We start from the raw sequence: 20,237 nt of genomic DNA, 5'->3' as shown, positions 1-20,237 counted from the left end.
AGGCACGTGGGAACAAACCTCTTAGAAGAACAAACCAATTTTTCTTGGGTGTTTCAGGGAAGCTTGTAAGAGAAGGTGTTTTTAAATAGAGCACCGAGACAGGAATATGTATTTACAAGAAATAGGAGGGAGAAAAAGAGTGCTTAAGGCAGAAGAAACTGTGTTTGTTTAAAGGAGGGGTTGAGAATGGGTTCTTCCAATGGACTAGCGCATAGATTCACTTTGATCACACGGAAAAAAGCAGTGAATGGCTGAGCTATGAAGAGCTAGTGTCATCTCATGAAGGGCCTTCATGTCTAAAAGTTTACTCCTTTTCCCATGGGCTCTTTACCTCTCAGGCTTTACTAGGTAACTCTCACCACATTTGCCTTCCGATTTCTTCCATGAACCGCTCCTTTTGCCATTGTGTCCATATCCCTCTTGTCTCTGCAGTTCTTCAGCATTTTACTCATCTGTAGACTGTGAGACTTCTTTCATTTTACCTCTTCCACAGAGTCACTTTGTTGAGACCTCCTTAATTATTTTATAAGTAACTGGAAGGCTAAGCCAATACTTTAGTTTTCGCAAATGTTAAATATTTTGCATACTGCAAAGGGTTGGCTACTTTTGTGATCCAAGAATACATTTTTCCAGTTCAGATGTTGTCAGAGAGGAGCTTGGTTTAGGAAACAACTCTGACCTTGATCTTAAGTAATGATGGTTTGGCTCGTTTCAGTGAGCAACTGTTAATCCTCCTCTGTCCTATGAGAGCATAAGTTCCACCCACAGTTGCTTATTTTTCTTCTTTTTTAGGAGATAGTATATATTAGAAGTTTTCCACTTCCAAATTTAAATAATATCTAAGATGGTTAATAATTCCATGACCATAGTTGTTGTTTGCCTTCATGTAGTGGAAAGGACGCTGTCCTCGAAGTCGGGAACTCTACACTAAGCTCTAGCTGTAGTATTTGCTTGGTGCTTATCCACTGGAAAACCACAACTGTGAGGAGTTCAGGCTGACCATGGTGGAAAGAGAATTTCAAACCTTCAGATGATGTTTCTGCCATAAACTATGAACATATAAATTATTATCCATTTGAATGTGTACATTATTATCCATGGCCTAACTTTTGTTCAGTTTAAATGATGTCTGCACAATGGCTACTACAAAACAAGACGGGTAGGTCTACTGTTCAAAATGACATGGCATTATTACATTTTAATAACATTATACATTGTTGGCATTATTTAAAAGAAAACTATAGATTTTTATACAAATACATCTCATGTATTAAAAGAATGTGGAAATCATTTCACCTAATCATTTGCCCATAGAAAGTGAAGCAAAATTAATATTATGGTCATCATCTTCCTCTCCCTCCAAGTCTGCCCTGCTTAGGCAACTGGCACTTGGTCATTGCTCAGTAGAAGAGGGAAAAGTATGATTTGAGTTCTTAAGTGGGCTCTTGATCCTTGTTTATCTTACCTGTTACATTACATGACCCTTATCCATCCTGATACCTACTGAAAGTGACTGATTTTTGGACAGTGTTTTTATTGGTAAGTAGGTTTGGAATAATGTGGTTGGAGAGGGCAACCACATGTCATATATGCCAATGAGAATTGGATTCACAAAGCCTTAACAAAGTATGTCTTTGCTATATCAGCATTTGTTTCCCCCAAAACAGTCCTGTGAAAATTCAGAAACCCTCAGAGAATTTCATTTCACAAAATTATATGCATGTAATTTACCTGTTTTCGCATTTGGCAATAGTGTATCCATGCATAATTTGCAAAGATAAATGCAAGGTATGCATATTTTTTAATAGAACAAAATTACACAAAATAGAACCATAAAGACTTAGATGCTCTGCTCGTAGGACCTAGGTTTGGCAAAGCGCCATGAGAAACATTCTACGAGAGTAATGATAATGGTGATTAATACTATTGCAGCAGTATGCACACAGCATCAAACTCACAGAATCTCAGGTTCTATAACATGCTACTTCAGTGACCTTTGCAAATTGCCGAAACGTTCCGTGCAGCGTTTTATGTATCATTCACAGTAACCTGTGAACTAATGGTAACTAAGTCAAAGTCTGCAGGCATAAGTGTCTTGCTCTTTGGGACACACAGCTAGTTAGGACACGAGGACCACCGGTCTGCTGGGAACCCTGAAGGGTAGGGTCTGTCTGATTCAGAAGCTCAGCCCCCTTGAACTCCCTGCGCAGCTTTCAACTCTCATTGCACAATCGGAAACATTTTTAGGGAGTAGATATTTAATGTGTTCTGAAGTTTTTTATATAAGAGGACAAAATTTGGTTTGTCTTTAGCAGGTGAGCTAGGTGTGTGGTATATGACACAAAATGCAAACTAAAATGCAAGAAATAGACATCCATTTCCTAATGTGGAACACAACAGATCTTGAACATGTGATTTATTTTCCTGCTCCTGAACTTCCAGCTGAATCCTTCCGAGAATAAGTACAACCTCTCTAATGCTGGGCGCACACTCCCTCATAAGGTCCACGTAACCTGACTTGTTACACACACTCTCTTTTCAGAGAGCATTGTGGCACACCTGTCTGAAAAAGCTAACCTGCTTTAAAAAATAGTCCAAATAAGATAAAATCAATCAGGAAGGGGCGATCCTCAATCTGCCCGCAGTTACAGGACAGAGAACAAGAGAAGGTAATGATAGCAGCTGTGATTGCAATATAAGCTTTTCATTTATAAAGGCACTCATCCAGGGGAAGGGGACATCTCTGGAGAAAGGCAGGCAGTATGCATTCATTATCCACCAGGCTATTCAAAGCAGCTGCGAGGTCAGGGAGGTAATGCAGAGAATGCTCAAGGATGTCTCAGGTTCGCCTCTCCTTGGCGAGCAGTAATACATTTGGAAGCTTAATGTGCACTACCCCAGCTTCTCAATGAGAGCACCGTACCCTGCTTCAGGATGATTTGTGGCAGGTACAAAAAAATGGTGTTCAGAAGAGTGAATCTGCAGTACCTAAATGAAACCACGGCAGTCTCTTCAATAATTTGTTCTTTCTATCCTGAATTAATAATTTCGGAACACTGCTCACCTTCTGTTTATTTATTCAAAAGATGGTTTAAAAGTCTAACCATTGATATAGTCTAGAGGAGGATCATTCATAATTTGTGTTCTCTGCAAAAACATTCAACTTTCTGAACGTAGACATACGGGGGAAGGCCAGGGATATTCCATCTGATAATTAAATACAATTTATCACTTTTTACAGACTGATGCTTTATTATGTCCTGGATGCCCAATTATATTCAGTCATATTTACAAAGATAAGGACAAAGGAAGAAAGTAGCAAATAACTCTTAACTACTTTATAAAAATAAGGTACCCTCTTCCTAATTGCAACATCTTTCCAATAGTTTGAGAATCCTTTTAAATGTACTGTCTTGTATTAATTCAGAATTTTTAAACCTCTCTCTTATTCTCTGTCTCTGCTTATTCAGCTGTGTGGTGTAAAGTATATTTAGATGAGTGTCTGAAACCTGAGTCATGAGTTCTAGCAGTGCTGCATATTAATTGTATGGCTTTAAGTATCTTAAGCTCTCTGGTTTTCAAATTTCTTGCTTTCAAATTTCTTGCTTGCAAAAGAAGATACTGATCAAAACTGTCCTGTCTAACACATAGGTTTCTCCAGAAGATAAAATTGTATTGCACATTTATGTATGATGTCATAGTTATTATATTCCTTTCTAGAGTTTAGAAGCTAAATTTTATCAGTTTTATTAGCACTACAAGACAAAAGTAACAGAATCACTGAAAATGGGTATTTCCTCAGTGAAGAGTATTCTTTCATTTCTGCCACAGGAGAGAGAAAAATAATGTTTTATTTTAATATAAGGTGTATAAGACTGGGCTAAATTATCACACCCCTCTCTAAGTATTTGATCAGATAGCTAGATAAAAATTCAGTAAAGGCATTGCTGTGGATTTCATGTTTGTGTACTTCCAAAACTCATATTTGGACTTAGACCCAATGTGATAGTATAAAGAGGCAGGGCATTTGCGAGGTGATTAGGCTATGGGGATTCCACCCTCCTGAATCGAATTAATGTCCTTATAAAAGAGGTTTCACACAGCATTCATCCCCCTTTCGCCTTTGCCTCCCTTGTGCCATGGAGGGACACAAAGTTCATGTACTTGGAGAATTCAGTAAGAATGTGTCACTTTGGAAACAGAGAGATTGGGCTGGTTCCAGACACCAGATCTGCTGAAGTCTTCATTGTAGACTTCCCAGGATCCAGAATTGTGAGAAATAAACTTCTGTTATTTATAAATTACCCAGTCTGTGGCGTTTTGTTATGGCAGCAGGAACAAACTCAGACATGCATTGTGGTAGCCCATCTTCAAATATGCCCAGTGATTCTCGTCTCCTAGCAAGCAAACTCTGTGTTGTCCCCTCCCACGCTGAATAGGGTTGATTGGGTTAAAACAATGGGGTACTGTGTGAATTACAAACTGTGATTTCTGAATATAGATTATTATAAAAGGTTTTGCAGCTTCCTCCTTGTTCCCTTGGGCCACACCTTCTGGGGACTCTAGTCACCATGTCATGGGGAAAACTAAATTAGCCCTACGGGGAGACCCACGTGACAAGGAACGGAGGTCCCCCTACCAACCGCTGGAAAGGAACCGAAGCTGTGCTCATGTTGACCTAGTTGACTCAGAACACTATATCCCACAACTGCAGAATACATAACTGTTTTCAAGGACAAATGCAGATATCGATTAAAATAGATAATATGCTACACTATGAAACAATTCTCAATGAAGTCCAAAAAATTTAAATTCTAAAGAGTATTTTCTCTGACCAAATTGGGAAAAGGTAACAAGAGCATTTTTTAAAGACCCCACATATCTGGAAACCAAGCAAAACACTGTTGAATACACAATGGATCAAATAAATTATTACAAATAAAGTTAAGAAAAGTTCCAACCAAATAATTACAAAATTAAAACATATCCAAATGTGTTGGATTCAGTTAAAGTAGTGCTCATGGGGGAGTGTGTAGCTTAAATGCTTACATTACACTCAAAAAACCATAGAAACTCAATTATTTAAGATCCTGCCTCAGGAAGTCAATAGGAAAAAATATATAAAATTGTAAAAGGCAAATAAATAGAGATATTAGCAAAGTCAAAGGCATTTTAGGAAAAAGATTAAATGATAAAGGTTTAGTTAGACTTATCAAGAAAAAGAAAAGATACATATTAACTACAGTAGGAATAAAAGATGCAAAATCTCTACAGATCCTAAGGACATTAAAGAGTGTATAAGAAATACTGTGAATAAATTTTTCCCCAAAATTATGACCACATAGGTAAAATGGACAAAGTCCTAGAAAATTACAACCTATTTAAACTAACACAAGGTAGAACATCTGAGGTGACCTATAAGAAAAATTTAATATTTGATATTATAAACTTTTTTTTTTTTTTTTTTTTTGAGACGGAGTCTCGCTCTGCCGCCCAGGCTAGAGTGCAGTGGCCGGATCTCGGCTCACTACAAGCCCCGCCTCCCGGGTTCACGCCATTCTCCTGCCTCAGCCTCCCGAGTAGCTGGGACTACAGGCGCCCACAACCGCGCCCGGCTAGTTTTTTTTTTTTTTGTATTTTTAGTAGAGACGGGGTTTCACCGTGGTCTCGATCTCCTGACCTTGTGATCCGCCCGCCTCGGCCTCCCAAAGTGCTGGGATTACAGGCGTGAGCCACCGCGCCCGGCCTGATATTATAAACTTTTTTAAAGTTAAAATGACAGGCCTAGATGGTTTCACTGGTGAGTTCTGTCAAACATTTAAGAACAACTACAACAAAACCCAGTATTTTAAGAAATCTTTTAGAAGAGAAGGGGCAAAGATTGCCTAAGTAGTTCTAGGAGGTTAACATGATTTTGATAAAAAAGTCTGTCAAAGACACAAAAAATAAAATTAAAAGGAAACAGACAAAAACAAACAAAATTACAGACCCCTCCTCATTATGAGCCTAGAAGAAAAAAAAAGAAAAATTTTTTAAATTAGCGAATCAAATGGATCAAAACATGAAAATGGCTAGCAGTATTTGTCTTCAAAAGGGTGGAACTACAGTATGTTTTATGTTTGCTCTTATGTCTAAATTATTTTTATAAGAGCAGAATAATTAAAAAAGAAGGAATTTTAAAATGTATTTTTTCCTAATTTTTCAGTTAGTTTTACTCTGTAGAGTAGCAATCCCTTACTACAAAATAAATAAAAGTGAAAAGACAAAAATTGGAAAAATCTTTAACTTTTATGGAAAAAATGACAAAAAATATTGGTTAAGAAAGAAAAAGAAAATACAGCCATAAATGCAATCTAGAATTTGAATCAATATGAGATTTAAATTTTTTAAGTTCCTAATTTTAACCTCATTTTCATTTCAACCCTTTACATGATTTTGTTATAATTGCTATATCATTTAAAACAGCTTTCATTAAGCCTCTAACATTTTAATCCCGTTTTTATTTTTCCTTACTTCCTCAAGGAAAAGGACAATTTGCAGGTTGTTAGGAACTCAATTCCTTAATAAACCTTGGTGGGAGAGAGAAAATGAAAACGAGCCTTCCAGAATTTGCCAAGCCCTCTTTAGTAGATAGCATAACATTAGCAAGACCAGTAGCAAAAGCACTAGCAATAGAGGCATTGATTAGCAATAACAGAAAAAGCATCCTCTCTGCTCTGCTGCCCACCTCCCCACCCAAAACATGTGGGTTTTATGTAGCATTTCCATTCAAGTCCTGCTAAGCAAGAATTCCAGTCCCCCAAGACAGCTCTCTTCCGTCTTGAAGAAGAATGACAAAAGCATGGTCTAATGCAAATACATACATTCAGTTTTAAAAAAGAAAAAAACAAACACAAAACCACAAAATTTGGCAATCTGGGAAAGCACCTGCAGAAAGAAGGAGATGGCCATGTTGCCACAGCAGGCGCATGACAGGGAATTTAGATTTTTCCTTACGGAAACCATACATTTTAAAGTTCATAAGCAACATGTTGCCATTTGAAGTGAATGTGTTTATAAATCAGAGAATATTGGTCCAACCAGTTGGACAACCCTGAGGCTGAGATGTCACCTGCCTTGAAGGCTTCACCATTACAGACTCCGCAGAGGATGGCAGCAGCACCCGCAACTTCAGCCCAGCTGGAAATGAATCATCTGATTGGTTGAGGGACCCTGGCAGAGCTTCTTCCCCAAAAATCTGTGCACAGAATAAGAACATCCTTATCTATTTAGGAAGTTCAATGAAGCTTTTTGGAATAAGACAAAACGAATGGCATCTCACAGCTCAAAGGGAAAAATGGCTAAATTGGAGAAGCTCCAAAAAACTGATATTTTACAGTTTGGTGATTTCAATTATTTAGAAAATGAGTTTTAACTGCTGAAATCATGTTTGCTAATAGTTTAAAACCCCTTGGATACTCCAACTCTTTCCTAATATAAATTTTATCCTATCCATTCTTTGTAACCCTAACAAGCTGGACAATCCTAGGAAGAAGAAAATGAAAGAAACAAATTATTGACACTTGCAACCACTTGTAGGAATCTCAAGGGAATTGTGCTCAGTGACTAAAACCAGCCCTAGGTTTAAATACTATGTGATTCCAGGATAATGCTTCAATATGATCCCAAAATGTTAATGAAATTTTCTGGAAATGACACATTTGTAAAAAAAGGAGGGAAGATGTGTGGTTTCCAGAAGTTAAAGGGAGTAAATATGTTTATCATAAAGACACCATGAGACTTCCTGATAGTCAGATAAAAGTTCTGTTTCCCCAGCGTTTCCCTGTTAGCATCCTGGCTGTATCATTACTGTACTTTAGTTTTGAAAGATGTTACCATGGGGTAAGAATGGAAGGGGGCTCTGTATTATTTCTCACAAGTGCAAGTCAATCTACAATTACCTCGAAATAAAAACTGTAATTAAAAGCAGCAGCAAGGACTAATAAAGCTGTTGTCCTGTATTCAACAAAAAATAGAAGCAATCAAGTATCAACAAACATATTTGTTTTCCACACTTAATCTCATTTTTCTGAATAGTTATTCTATGAGGTAGATGTAATTACTGTATTTAAGTTGCAATTTTTTTCAAAAAATGCCTGTAAGTAATTTACTCAAATAATAAAACCTTACAACTACAAAATATTGCATCACTCTTCTGGTACTTCTTCATGAACAAAGGTAATAAGGCAGACCTCCAAGAGGGAGTGACTTGCCCAAGGCCACCAAAGCAGTCATCAGACGGAAGTTTCAAAGCCTTTTCATTAAGCACTAATTCTTTAATACTGAAACTTGAAATTTGAGAGCAAAATAAAATTTCAGTATAGGCAGACAGACCTCTAAATCTCTTTCAAACATCCTATTTTCTTGAAATATTGCTACTGCTACACTCTAATTCCTTCTGACTGTACCCTGTCATGGAATTCTGACTCATTACAAAACTGACTGGTCAACTCCCAATTTGTCAAGCTCTTAAAATAGGTCCACACAGAGTTAAATCCAATCTCCTCTATCAATGCAGCTTAACCTTGAATAAAGTATCATGCAGACTTGAAGCTTTTCTTAATGCACCAAGTGATTTCATTCTTTCTCATTCATTCATCAAGTATTTAAGCAGTATGAACTTCTTCAGGTACCCAGGTAGATAGATCACATTGACAAGTATTATTGAGTTTCTGGTCAATTAATTCTTACATCTTTTTCAACTGAATGACTGAACTTGTGCAACAAATTTCTTAGTCTGAGATGAAACTTTGCATGCATCCTTGTCAAATTTCATCACGTTTCTCGTAGCATAAGAGACTAAACTGAAAGTAAATGTTGGCAACAATCAGGCAAGGGTTGAAGCTTGTTAAACCCACTAACCAGCTGTGTGGTTTGGGTAAATTACCAGATTGCTCTGAGCTTCTGTTTCCTCATTTACAAAATGGGGATAATGATAGGTACTTCCTGGAATTAAGTTCCTCCCCAGTGACTGCCTTGGGCTAGCCCACTAGAGATGCGCCACCCTAGCTCCTTCTTCCTGGAGCAACTGGCATTCAATCTCTGGGTGATGGGAGGTTGGGGGAATGGAACAAAGACCCATTCTTCTCACCTCATTTCAGGGCATCTCAGCACAACTTGGCAGCCACCCTAGCTCCGAGCTCCCAAGGAACGGCTAAGTCCACCATTGCCATGGCTTTGCGGTTCAACTTCTCTTGCTCACTCTCCTTCCTTCTCCTTCCTGCAGGTGATTTTTCCAGGGACCAGTCACACTCCCCAGGGAACCACTTGCAAGTCAACCTCCAAGTCTGAATTTGCTTCTCAAAGAACACGACCTAACACACATAGCTGTTTTTGCATTTTGAGCAGATGCTCTTAATTGTCTAAATGTTAAATTAAGTAGAAACTACCCAACTTCTGTCCCTTTTCACCAGTATTGAAACCTATTATTTTTATCCTCTCTGGTGTCAAAAAGCGAGGTGAGGCTTTCCCTGGCTATAATTTCTGTCCTTATACACTTGATTTCATTATCTGTCTTACTTTCTGTCTCTCTCTCATTCCCAAATCTTTCTTCTTTGATACCCTCACATGCTCACTCTTTCTCATTTTGTGTTTGCTCATTCTTCCTCTCATGTCTCTGCCTGGCATCCTGCCTCCCATTCTCTCAACTGCACCCTTTCTTTTGTCTCTGCGATTCTCTCAATCTTCTTTCTATATTTTCTCTTTGATACTGTCTCACATTTATTTTTATTTATTTTAGTATTTTTTTCCTTTGTCACCTAGCATAACAATTCCTACCCTATGTGACCTAGGTGAATTTCTACCCTGCTTAATTCTGCTTATCTTTAGGAAAAAGGATGCCTGAGGTCAAAATTACCCCTTGTGACTAAACAGGCTTAGAATGGTGGTACCCAAGAGAGCAGCTCACTTGACCTCTGAAGAATGTCTAACTTTATTAAAAAATCATTTCTGTGCTAGATGACACTCCCCTAGCACCATGACCTTTGACAATCACCATGACAATGACCAGAGGAAATCACAAAAGGAGAAAGAGGAAGGATGACCACACTGGGGTTCTGAGGCAGAACCCTCTGCCCATTCCCAGAAAAGACATGAATATTCGTCCTCTTGTTTTTAATGCCCAGTCCCTTCATTAAAGATGGCTGATCTCTGCCTTCCTGGCTCTCAGAAGCTGAGAAGCAGATTTGTGAGCCAGGCTCCCACTTCTCAATTCCATGGCCATTGAATAAAGCCTGCAATGCTAGAGGCTCACTTTTAGTTTCCCTTATTGGCTTTGCAGCTCAGAAGAGGGAAACATCTTACTCTTGGAGGAACTACCTTTGTCGGTAACACCTTTTGTCAGGTTTCCTCTCCAAACTCCTTGAATTTCTCAGCCTCTGTCTCTCTCTATCCACCCCCACATCATCTCTCTTCACTGGTTATCCCGTCTTCTTGTTTCTGTCTCTCTCTATCCACCCCCACATCATCTCTCTTCACTGGTTATCCGTCTTCTTGTTTTCAACGCATGCCACTGGTTAGGATGCAAAACTAAATCTCTCAAACTTAAACATAAATATCATTTCCTGAGACTACACCTCCCACAGGTATTCTAACACTCTCTCTACTCTTCCCAGCCAAACAGGTTGAGAGTAAAGCCCAAACTCGTTGTCTTCATGTTGTCACCTTCAGCTCATTTCTCGATTCACTGCAATCAGCTCCCCGACCCCACAGCTCTGCAGGGACTTCTCTAATGTGAGATCCTACCACCATTCATTCCAACAGCCTCAGCTCCCACCCTCCAAGACTAAACACATTCTGCCCTCAGCATGTGGACTCATCCCTCCCTCTGGAATCACTAGTCTCCTGGTTTCCATGACACCACTGCGTTCCACCCACAATCTTCCCCCTCCTTCTCATTTTTATATTCACTGAAAAAGCACTTCCCTGCCCAGGTCTTTCCTGATCTCCCTGAAGGGTCACACACACTCCTGTTCTGTGCTCCCTTGGTGCACCCTTGCTGAGGGTCTCAAACCTTATTCTTGTAGAGAATGAAGATATACTGGTCTTGCCACCAGAGCTTCTAACAAATAGTACTAGGTAGGATTCAGGAAACTTAACACAATCCTCCCAGGGATTACAGTGCTTAACAAAACATTGCTTGGCATGACATTCCCCACTCTTTATGGTGACAATCTGTTTGGCTGCCTGCCTTTTGTATTACCTATAAGCTCCATAAGGACATGGGTCATGTCCATCTGGCTCAGCACATTTTCTCCAGGAATTAGTGGGGTGCCTGCCAACTTGTAGATGTTGGAAAGAAGAGAGCTTGGTATGGGGGAAAGCATAGGCTTTTAGTGAGAAGATATTTTCAGAGGTTCTAGGAGAAGAAAATTAGTAAATGGCACATGGTTAGTGTTCTGTGTCATTATTTTTCATTCATTTCTATGTCTCCTTCATAGTTTTTAAAAAAGGTAATGAACCATACAAAGAAGTGACACATTCCATATATCCAAGACTTATAGAGTATTCTGATTTAATACAATTGTGATTCTGACTTTCATTAGTTATGATACCTGCTCTCTCAAAGGTTAAATGGGGATATAAAATTATGTGCACCATTCTAAGGAATAAGTGAAGAAATGTGTTTTAATGGGCTTAATAAAGTGCTCAACACATAGAATGTGCTCAGCAGACAAAGCCAGCTCAAGATTATTGTAACTATTATTGGCACAACATCGTTCATTACTTTTGGGTGTATTTTTCTTAAGGGCAATAATGCCACTCAGCCTACTTTTTAAACTCTTTTATTAGAAGAACATTACATATATTATTGTTGAATACTTTGCTGACTTTCAGAGAGAATACGGCTATAACATAAACCTACTCTCTACTAGCCTCATTTGTAAAGGAATTATATTTGACATTGATTTGTCATAGGATGTGGAGATCTTAGAATGAGCAAAACTTACACTTGAATACAGCTTTTAACTCTGGAAGCTAGTCATTCATAGAATACAATCTTAACTGTCTTGATACTGTTTTGAATGTAACCTCCAGTGTTGACGACAGTACACGATTGTCTTGAAAAATATTTTTGGCTTGTTTTTGAGAAGTTATCTCTTAAGCCCTGTTGTCAAACAGCTTACATTCTAATTAAGAAACTTAAAGCAACTAGGTAATATCATTTATAAAGAAACATTAAACATGAGTCGTTATCTATGATGCCTTAAAAATAAATTACAAAGTGTCAGATGTTCCACTCTTTCTCCTTTTTAATTAACACCCTGGTCTTGATTAGATGTGTTTAACTTTTTTAAAAACAAAAATGGGAAGGTTTTAAAATATAAAACAAACAGCTAGAAATAAGTCTTATTACTTCATGGAAAGCTTTGTACACCTCTTCATGTCTTAAATTATCTTTCTTTTACAACACAAACTAAAATCTGTAGGTGTGTAGACTAGACCTTCAAGTCTGATACATGAATTCTCAGAATTCCAAAAGAAGGTCCCTGAAATTGATGGTTACTATTAAAAATTTAAGTAGAAGAAAGCACATCAATTTCCTAATTTAATCTTTAGTAGATTCTAGTAGAGTTTTACACAAATTGCACTTAAACATTAAACCAACACATATAAAAATTGAAGTAGGGGGTTATAATTTATCATAATGCATTGATGGGTGGTTAAAGAACATACATTCTTTAAGTAGAATGAAGAAATAGAAATATTTGGTGAAGGGATGCCATAACTATTTTGCTAATAGATGCTGTCTACATAATTACTAAGATAAGGGGCAGTCTTTTTTTTCTTTCCTGAGATGGAGTCTTGCTGTGTCACCCAGGCTGGAGTGCAGTCGCACAATCTTGGCTGACTGCAACCTCCACCTCCTGGGTTCAAGTGATTGTCCGTATTCTATCACAAGTGGCCACCATCACACCCAGCTAATTTTTGTAATTTTAGTAGACATGGGGTTTCACCATTTTGCCTAGGCTGGTCTCGAACTCCTGACCTCAAGTGATCCACCTGCCTCGGCCTCCCAAAGTGCTGAGATTACAGGCTTGAACCACCACGCCCTGCCAAAAGCAGTCTTAAAGATGAATAATGAGGATGCTAATTTAATAAAATTTGCATTTTATTAAAATTCTGATCCAATAAATATTTTGCTATAGTTAGAATGATTCCATCATTGAATTTGAAATGTCTGTGGAAGAAAATAAATATCAAACAAATTTTAATGAACTTCTCAATTTTATTTCACTCAAGTTATTATTTGCACTTTTGCTCCACGTCAGAAAAACAACAGAGGGATTTTTAAAAGTATTTACTTATATGCTGCATTGCTGGAAGATAATTACGTTAAAACTGGCACTCAGTAATGCAAACGTGGGCCACCACTGCTTTCTATCCATCAGTATGATAACTGCAGGGCGTACACGTCACACAAGGTAGCAAGAAAACAATTCCAATAAAGAGCCCCATAGCGAGTTCTGCAAGAATCAATGCTCACTCCCTAAAATCTGTAAATACTTGGGAAAGCGGATGAAGGCACAGGCCTCTCTTGGTGTGCTGGTGTGTATACATGTGTCCTATATTTAAATTTTTATACCTTAAGTTGTGGTCACAAGGTTGGTAAAATACTGGAAGAGGCCTTATTCTTAAAATGGACTGTTTAGCAATGGAGACACAATTAATAGATTTTTAACAAAATTAGACTATGGATTGCAAGAAGTGTATTGGTTTTAAACAGTCAGTGCTCCCACTTCTCTATTTAAAGATGTCATCAAGGAAAAGGGACTCACATAACTCAGCTAAGACATTTTATGCATCTAAAAAGTGAAACTACTTTTATATAATAATATTTAGCATATATCACAGGGAAGGGGGCAATTTATTTCATTGCTAGTACTTAGAAGCTTAAGAGTGACATCATTCTGATTATTCTGAGAGAAATACTTTCTCCTTAAGAACATTTTTCCTTAACTTCTCCTAAAGAGGACAATTTCAAAATTCATTGAAATTAATAGACATTTACTGATAACTATTTAAGGTCATCCTAGAAAAGGAAGACAAACAGGCAAAGCCTCCATTAATTTGTTCCAAACAACTGAGTGTGCAAAATCCAAGGGAAACATTTCCTGGCTTCCTCCTCTCCTGTGTCTGATGTTCCAGGAGAATCAGGATGTGACACTTCAGCCACCAGGGCTGCTGTGCTCTCCATGGTAAGGCACTGAACTTCCTATTTCCTTCACCATATTATGACACTATATTATGACCATATTATGACACTCTTATCTTTGGTAAAATGATAATTAAGCATATAGTCTTTAAGTTTCAGTAAGTATATTAAAAAAAGAATAGAAGCATTTTGGAAAATTATTTTAAAGAAATGTAATTCTCTTTCTTAACAATGCCAATAATTAGCATAACATCTTAAGCAATTATGAGAAGAATGACTTGAATTTAGAATGTATTAAATCATTTCCAAACAGAATTCAGTAGGTCCTTTTTCTTGTGAATATTTTTCCTTACTGTGATTTTTGAAATCATTTTGACAACTTTTTAACTTCCATATTTTCCTTAAATATAACTTTTTTCCTTTTACTGTATTATTTCATGAAATCTATTTTTTAATAGACCAATATTTTAAATTTGTTTTGATCAAAGCACTTTGCTGGTTGAATAATCATTATAAGTAGAATTTAAATAATTACTTCTGGACTTTCCAAAACACAAGTGTTTTTCTATATTTATTTCTCTGTATCCTTTATTTCTCTTCCTATCACTCCTCTCTATGTGGGGAGTATCTTGTATATGGTGTGGGTCAAAGAAAAGACCACTGAGGAATTCTGTGAACATTTTTGTGACTTGTTGGTTATTGCATAGTTTGAACAAATTCTGTTCTGAATATTGTAACCACATAATCAGCTCAAATGCCCTTGTGCCTAAAATCTCCAGCCATAAATTATACAAGCCATATTGACTGTTTGCAGGTTTATATTAACAAGTAAACAGAAAATTTGAAGTTTCACATTATGTAAATATTTAAAGTATAATTTACATATATTTACATAATACTTTGCTAATTAAGCTAAAAAATCACATTTACATGAAAAAATAATTTATCCTACACAATTTAAGTAAACCAGCTTTTAATTTCCATAAGGTAAATACAAATGTAGAAGAATAATGAAAGTTAAATTTTATATTTAACATGATATTTAGAAAGCCAAATAAAGCCAACAGAGGCAGACAATTTTTAATGCAGTCCCCTTGAATCTGAGTTAAGATATTAAATAGAAGTTACATAGATGTTATGCTAGCTCATGATTCAAAGGAATATAGTGAAATTTTACATATTATGAGTTTTCTATTTTATATAAAAACACCACATTGAAAAAAAGTGGCAGAATATCGGTATGCTTTTTCCCTTTTTGAAAATTGAATTTAAGCCAACTATGATTGAGAGGAGAAAGTGAAGTTTTAAAAGGAAAGCAACAGAACGGCCAGGCACAGAGGCTCACACCTGTAATCCCAGCACGTTGGGAGGCTGAGGTGGGCGGATAACCTGAGGTCAGGAGTTCAAGACCAGCCTGGCCAACATGGTGAAACCCCGTCTCTACTAAAAATACAAAAATTAGCTGGGTGTGGTGGTGGGCGCTTGTAATCCCAGCAACTCGGGAGGCTGAGACAGGAGAATCACTTGAACCTGGGAGGCAGAGGTTGCAGTAAGCCCGTATTGTGCCATTACACTCCAACCAGGGTGACAGAGTGAGACTCCATCTCAAAAAAAGGAAGGAAGGAAAAGAAGAAGAAAAAAGATAAAGAAAATCAATAGAAGGCACTAGAGACCTGGTGTGAAGGACAGTGTGGAAGTGACTGGATGGAGGAAAACGGCTTCCCCATCAGAAAGTGCCTCCGTGTGTGTGTGGTGGGAGGACACAGCCGTGCACACGAGTGTGGTGAGCACTCTTTGGAGACAAACCTGGGTGTGAGCCTGGCTGCACTAGCTGCCCTAGTAACCTGGACAAGGTGACTGTTTGTAAATCGGGGCGATCTATTGGAGGAGGCAGGAGGGAACAAGGAGAAGAGTCAGCAGCCGACCCAGGCCAGAGCTGGCTGTGAGCTGGACTCATGGGTAAGAGAGGAAAGAGCAGGTCATGTTTGGTTTTGAGAACTATGCTGGTGAGGCAGGGCAGACACGTGTGTGGATTTGCTGTGGGAAATGAGGTAGAGGCAAGTATTGAAGTTGATGCCTGGATTAAGTCTGGAGCAACCATGCAGGGTGGAGGAATCTAACTTTCAGATTAAACAGCTTCGATGGGACATTCTTGTAAACACCCAGATGGAAACAGTAATCAAGCACTGTGCTGTGCTTGTGTAGCTCAGAGAGGTCCGTGTCTGGGGACACACATGTGGATATAGTGACCACACTTCAGATGCATTTCAAGACGGGGAGGAAATGCTGGCTCCTAGAGAGAGCACAGGGCGGAGCCTCCTTCTCCAGTAAGACAAATGGTGTAAGAGAGATGCTGATCTAACACTGCACACGGAGTACTGGATGAACAAGGCTGCCAGGGAGCAAAAGCTTATCAGGGAAATAAAGGTGAAGCATACTTGGTGATGTGTTGGGACATATTGTTGTGAATATTAAAAGACAGATTGAAGAATAATGAAAGTTAAATTTGATATTTAACATGATATTTAGAAAGCCAAATTGTTTAAAGCCAACAGAGGCAGACAATTTTTAACGCAGTCCCCTTGAATCTGAATTAAGATATCTAAGAGGACACTGGAGAGACATGGGGAAGTCACTGAAGGTTTTGAACTGGGATTGGGGAGATAGTGAATAAAGTATTTAATAATACAGTATTATACGGGTGGACTAGAAATGCAGAGACCATAGCAACAAAGATCTTGAGAAAATCATGTAAGTAGTTGAGCTTTGGGCTAACAAGAGCTTGGATTAATGTAATTGCAGAGGAAACACAATGACATGACAGATATGGAAAGGATTTGGGAGGAAGAGAGGTAGGATGTGCTGAGAAGTTGTTGGGGATGGACAGCCACAGTGAACACAAACTGGTTGGGTTACAACATACTGCCTCTCTTTAACTCAGGCTGATCTTTCATGTTCCCTAAGAGGTTCCTCCGAGGATATTAAAACGTATAATTTTTAATATCAATTCAGTTATTACCTGACATAATATTTGCCACATTAGCAACTTCCTACATTGCCTGGTTGTATGTGGCTGATACAGAAAACTAAAACAAATAAGAAAAAAAAACAAATTAAAATAGTGCAGCTAGTGACTGTTGTTCTTTCTCGCAATTTGAACATTTTGTATTTTTGTGTTGTTTTTCCTATTTTCTGAAATTTGATGTTAAAAGAATGTCCCCACTGGTATCAATGTAAACATGAAACTTTTAAGGAACTCGGAATAAATTTATTTCGGAGAGTCAAAGAAAACCAAGAAACAAATGTAATGTGCATCTGCAGAGCTGCACATGTTATAAAAGAGAAAAATCCACATTCAACAACAACTCAGGGGTCCTTGTCAAATTAAAAGGTTATATAAGCTAGGATGAGGTGCATCCACACTTCAATTTGTTCAAGTCACGTAATTTTATTTCTCTAAATAGTCCTATTATGTGAATTCAGTTCTAGGTTTTTATATGTGTATCTGTATGCATGTTTGTTTATTCATTTGTTTTTGTATTGGAACCTATTTAAAAAATTTTTTAAGGTGTTGAAAGCTAAACTATGAATAAGAGTAGACATTTTACACACACATTTTTGTCTCAGTAATTTAAATGTTTCATTCCTAAAAAGATTCATGCCTAAAAGAAGGACAAAAATATTTCTTAAACAAAAACCCACAGTGGTCAGAAACATAGTAAATGGTAATAATTCATGGGTATAATGTGTGGTGTGTTTTGTTCTTATAACCACAGTGTTGTTTTATGTTATATGCTATCACAAGAATGTTGTTGGACGGTTCTTCAAATATGTCCAGGGTCCTAGGTGTCCTATAATAGGTGAAGGCTAGCTGACTCAGAGATCAGTTTTTTCTTTTCAAAATGGAACCACTAAGATTAAACTCTTAATAATAATAATAACAGAAAGCAACAGACTTTCCCTGCTAGCTCTTGACAGCAAGCAGGCCCTTGGGCTGCCATTGTGTTGGGGTCAGCACATTTGTTCGCAGAGCAAACATCCCAGGAACAGGACCAGCCTGGATTTCCCCACGGAGCTTCCAGACATGGTCTAGCGGATGCCTTTGGCTCTAATCCAGACACAAAGTGAAAACAGGAAGGAAACATGCAAACCACATGATACCCATCTAAAATGTAAGAATCAGTTAGGCAATACCCATAGGCTCAAATGATAAGACAGCCAATGATTATTTTTTAAAAACTGAGAATGTTAAATCCTTTCTTAAGGATTGATAATGCATGCCACAAAAGGATAACTTTTCTTAAGGTTGTATTGTGTAAATTGATTAATTAAAATTAAATATATCTTAGAAATATTTACAAAGATGTTTAAGTAAGAACATAAGTCAACCGATAGAGGCTTCCCAAAAGCGTCACTCACTAATCCACAGGTAATCGTCTGAGAAAATAAAAAGAACACTGTATGAGTTTTCTCCCTACAATTTAGAAGGCACTTCTGAGTTGCACTCTGATGTTGTCTTCTGACCCGTCATTCTTGATATATTTAATGGAGGTGTGTGTCTCAGGTAAAGGGTTCCTGCAAAGCCATCTTGCAATTTTAAAGCTCTCGGTTGCCTCAATTTTATACATAAGTGCAGGGGAAACACCCAAACAAAAAAAGCCATTTAGATGTGTGAGTCAATGAGTCAATTCAAACGGATGGGCAGACATAAAATCTTAGAAAATTATTTTTCCACCCCCATCTCTTTTTAATTAAGTGACGCATCATTCATAAATGTGTGCTCTTTAATTATGTACTACAAAAAGAAGCAGGGCTGTACCTTCCCCTCTCTGTGCTCTGAGCTGTAACAAGCTGTTCATTCATTTCTTTCTGTCGCGTTCACCATTATATATGCTCAATAAGCAATTGCTGATCGAATGAATCACCTAGCTTGGAAGAAGATAAGTTCCTTTTGTGGTACACAGAGCTGGAAATCAGAAAACTAGATTACAGCCTAAGTTCTGTCTTTTAAAATAGGCGATGCTGAAACACTTATTTTAACTTGCCTCAGTTGACACATTTATAAAATGAGTTAAAGAAGAATGCTTACCTCACACAGTTGTTATAAGAATTAAACACATGACACATCAATGAAGTATAAATAAATGCTAAATAAAGCAGCTCTCATTAAAGGGGGTTGGAATAATTCATGGCAATTAAGAAAGATTTAGATTCCCTTAGAATGGCTTGTTGCCCCGGTGTGTTCGGATTCAAACCTCAAGACAGAAAATCAGAGGACTGCTCAGTGCAATATGATCCTAGTGATACCCAGGTTGATTAACTTATTTTGGAGATAAGCTATCTGCAACAGAGGGATTCAAATAAAAAACTTTAAAAGATGCTCTTTGTTTAAGACAGTGAATTTTAGCCATTGGAAGTGAGAAAAAAACATTCAACATAAGGTTAATACTTGAAAAACAAATTCAATGTAGTTGTCAAATTCTGGGTAAATGTGAGCATTAGTTTTAGAATGATTACAAATGCTGTGGGTGGGTTATGTTCACCCTGTGTATTGTTTCAGACAATGTTCTGTTATACTACTGTGTGACTACGGCTATCCATGGGGCTTCATCAGCTGAAAATTTGGAAGAAAAAGAGTATAACATGAAGGTAAAGTTAATTTCTGTTTGAATATGACAGGTTCTTATTTTTGAGAGCTTGTGAATCAGATGGAAAGGAACTCTGTGAAGAGTGATTCGCATATGTTCATATAATTTTTGTCCAGGCACACAGAATGCTCACTTGAAGCTCTTGTTAAAATAAAACATCTCAACAACAAAGGCTGAATTAAGATGATCTTTCACTAATCAGGTATCATATAAAACCCTTGTAAATTAGAATAACATGTTTTGCAGCTTTAGAATAAAGCTAATTTCAACACAATTCTATACACATACTTTGAATAGAATCTAATTATATTACAATAAATACAATGTGCTTCAGATGTAATGGCATCAGAACAAAATGCAAGTAATTTGGAACAAGATCTTCATAAAGTATCACA

At 37.5% G+C, this 20,237-nt stretch overlaps 1 protein-coding gene across 2 annotated transcripts in view; it reads right to left on the bottom strand.

Moving 5' to 3' along the window:
* LOC139355625 (CUB and Sushi multiple domains 1) overlaps positions 1–20,237 on the bottom strand; it is a 2,038,620-nt gene that overhangs the window by 1,118,963 nt on the left and 899,420 nt on the right. The window lies entirely within an intron of this gene.

This window comes from Macaca nemestrina, chromosome 8 (assembly GCF_043159975.1).
Source record: "Macaca nemestrina isolate mMacNem1 chromosome 8, mMacNem.hap1, whole genome shotgun sequence".
In the NCBI taxonomy this organism is placed as follows: domain Eukaryota; kingdom Metazoa; phylum Chordata; class Mammalia; order Primates; family Cercopithecidae; genus Macaca; species Macaca nemestrina.
The sequence above is the reverse complement of the archived record's forward strand: the minus strand, read 5'-3'. Positions and strand labels throughout refer to the sequence as shown.